This window comes from Psammomys obesus, unplaced genomic scaffold (assembly GCF_907164565.1).
Source record: "Psammomys obesus unplaced genomic scaffold, mPsaObe1.curated_primary_1811, whole genome shotgun sequence".
NCBI classification, from domain to species: Eukaryota; Metazoa; Chordata; class Mammalia; order Rodentia; family Muridae; genus Psammomys; species Psammomys obesus.
In genome coordinates this window covers 135501-138800 of record NW_026596430.1, presented here as the reverse complement: position 1 = coordinate 138800, position 3300 = coordinate 135501, and the positions used below count along the sequence as shown (strand labels likewise).

The 3300-nt window shown below is 48.9% G+C and overlaps 1 pseudogene; it reads left to right on the top strand.

Annotated features, from left to right (window-relative positions):
• The first annotated feature begins 389 nt into the window (after positions 1–389).
• LOC129669563 (crk-like protein) lies at positions 390–1465 on the top strand (annotated as a pseudogene).
• Positions 1466–3300: the final 1835 nt, after the last annotated feature.

Genomic DNA, 3300 nt, shown 5'->3' with positions numbered 1-3300 from the left:
CCACTCTTGAAGGCGTAATGGTGCTTTTTGCGAAGGCGATGGTCGGTGCGGGCTGTTGAGGCTGCGGAGCCGGCGGGTTCCAGGCCGGAAGTCACGGGAGCCACCCCTGTACACCAGGCAGCTGAGCCCGAGGCCGCTTCCGCCACTGCTCCTCTAAGCCCACCTCGACCCCGGGGGCTTTGCCCAGTGTTCACAGGCAGGCGCCCGGTACAGGCAGACTGTGGTGGAGGATGCTGGGGGGCCTGGAGCCTAGAGGAAGGTCCTGACCAAGCCCTCTTGCTCCTCCAAGTGTCCCCAGAGGCCCTTCTTTGACCCCAAAACCTACTGTAAGTAAAGGCTTCATGAGCAAGCCAGAACAGCAGACGCCGCCCATCCCTGGACCCAACACCATGTCCTCCACCAGGTTTGATTCTTCACACTGGTACATGGGACTAGTGTCTCGCCAGGAAGCGCAGACCGGTCTCCAGGGCCAGCGCCATGGCGTGTTCCTAGTCTGGGACTCCTCTACCTTCCCCAGGGACTACGTACTGTCCGAGAACTCTCCTATCTCGCACTACATCATCAACTCCCTGCCCAACTGCCACTTTAAGTTCAGGGACTAGCCAAGCGGCTTCCCCAGTAATGGGAACAGGGGCTGTCTCTGACGCGAATTTAGTGGCTGGTTCTTTGACCACCTCCTCCTCATGGGAGAACAGCCTTATCAGGCCACAGAGGAAGACAATGGGAGGGGATGGGGATGAGGGATGGGTCTACAGCTGGGATACAAAGTAAATAAACTGTAATTAATAAAAAAAATAAAAAATGTTAAAAAACGATCGAGGACCAGTAGTTTGACCATTTGCCAGCCTTGCTGGAGTTCTACAAGATCCACCACCTTAATCAAACCAGCACCCAGGCACCCAAGCCCACCAATGGGTTCTGTCTCAGCACCTAACTTGTCAACAGCAGAAGAAAATCTGGAATATGTACAGACTCTCTACGAATGATCTCACCCTTCTTAAAGGGTGATAATAGAAAAGCCTGAAGAACAGTGGTGGAGTTCCCGGAACACGATGGCTGGGTAAGGATGATGCCTGTCCCTTACGTTGAAAAAGCTTGTGAGGTCCTCACCACATGGAAAGCACGGAAATAGGAATTCTAACAGTTATGGCATCCCAGAACCTACTCATGCATATGCTCAACCTCAGACTACAACTCCTTTACCTACAGTTACCAGTACTCCTGGGGCAGTGATCAACCCTTTGCCGTCCTCACCGAATGGACCTGTTTTTGCAAAAGCAATCCAGAAGAGAGTACCTTGTGCTTATGACAAGAGTGCCTCAGCATTGGAGGTTGGTGACACTGTGAAAGTCACAGGGTGAATATAATTGGCTAGTGGGCAGGCGAGGTAAACGGGCACAAAGGGCTTTTCCCCTTCACAAATGTTAGAATCTTTGACCCTCAAAATCCAGATGACAATGAGTGATTGCTGTTGCTGTCCCTGCTGCTGCCTTGTTCTGCTTGTCGTAGTCTCCTTTGAAGTGGGAAGCACTCTCTCACATGCAATTTTCACCAAGCTGCTGGTGGCCTGCTTTCCGTCCATTGGCTGTCTCCTGCACGTCTGGAATGCCTCCAGCAGCTAGCTGCCTTTTGGCATTTGTATCTTAGCCATGCTGTCAAAGAGTGGCTGCTTTTAGAGTTCTTCTGGATTATAAGCTGGAAATACTGGTGGAAACACAAGTAGAAAGAATTAGACATAGAAGGGTCTTCCTTCTCATCACTGCCTTGTCCGTACTTGAGGCTGCCTCTGTTGTGCTTGACATAGAGAGCGTGAGCCTGCTGACATCCTCATGGAGAGGGTGAACCTCCACTAGGCCTTGCTGTCGATGCTCCACAGAGCAGTGGCTTTGCCACCAACTTGTTTTCTTTGGACAACAGAAGAAGGAAAGCTCCAGACCACTTCGGCCTGAACTTCTGAAATCTGGCTTGTCTTCGCTTTCTTTTGTTTAGTTTTGTTTTTGGAAGACTAATTAATTAGAGTCATGTGTTCTGAACAGATTTTTAAATAGTAGGTTAGATTTTTGTTATAGTCTAAGGAACAATACATGTTCCTGAGTTTCCAAACTGAAGCTGCTGTACATAACTAAAAATATGAAAAGACACCCTGAAGTAGAGGCCTTTTCTTTACAGTTGCCACAATACCTTGTCTATCATGTAGCAAACAGTGCATACAAGCAGCAGTCACGGTGCGCCGTGCTGTGCTCTCCTGTGTGCAGCTGGAAAGCACCGGCGTGGGGGTGTGATCTGTAAAGCCTGTTGCTATCACTGTTGCCACTGACAGGAGCTAAAAGGGTGGAGCTCTTGGTCAGGTCTGTCTAGCTTTTCAGTGAGCATACCCCTTTAAGAAATAAAGTGAAATTTATGGGATCTGGATTCACAAGTTAAGTTCACTGTGTTTCACCACAAAGTCCGCTCAGCCCTTCACGTCCATACCCAGCCTGCCCAGGCACCTTGAAAGTGGTATCTGTTCTGTTTCCACAGCCTTAGGAGAGCCAGACAGTGCTCCTTGGCAAGGAAAATGCAGGCTCTGGAACCCCTTAACCTATCTATCATGATCCCTGCAAGCCAGCTGGTACATGTGTGTGTCTGATCCCTCATCCACACATGGCAAAACCCGAGTTCTGGAAGCTTTCTGTAATGTGCCGTGTTTCAGCTAGACCCTGATGAGGACAGCCTCCATACAGAACAATTCAGCAGGCCTAGATATGTAGTAGTGGCTCAGTGAGGAACTCTGGCATTAACAGAATATCTTCTGTAAGTATGGCCCTGGCTCTGTAGGCTTTTAGGCTTTGAGAACTAGTGGAGTATATTCAGGTGACAAAACCACTTGTCCACTATATCACATGCCTTTAATATCAGCACTCAGAAAGGCAGAGGCAATTATATCTCCAAGAGTTCAAGGCTAGGCTGGTCTCTGTAGTGTGTAAAAGGACAGCCCGGCCTACATTGACAGAGCTTGTCTCAGAACCCCCAGAAAAGTGTAAGAGTGTTTTGCCTGTGTGCGTGTATGAATATCACATGGGTGAAGGGCTTAATGAGGCCAGAAGAGGGTGCTGGATCCTCTGGAACTGGAGTTACTCTGTGGGTGCTGTGAATTGAACCTGGGTCCTCTGTAAGGGCAGCAAATGTTCTTAACCAGTGAGCCATCTCTCCAGGTCCATTAGTTTCTCTTTAAATCAGTATTCCATCAGGCTGTTGAGTATCATATTCAATGTTCATATGACAAAATAATGGTCACTGGGAATTAGTATGTGGGATTTC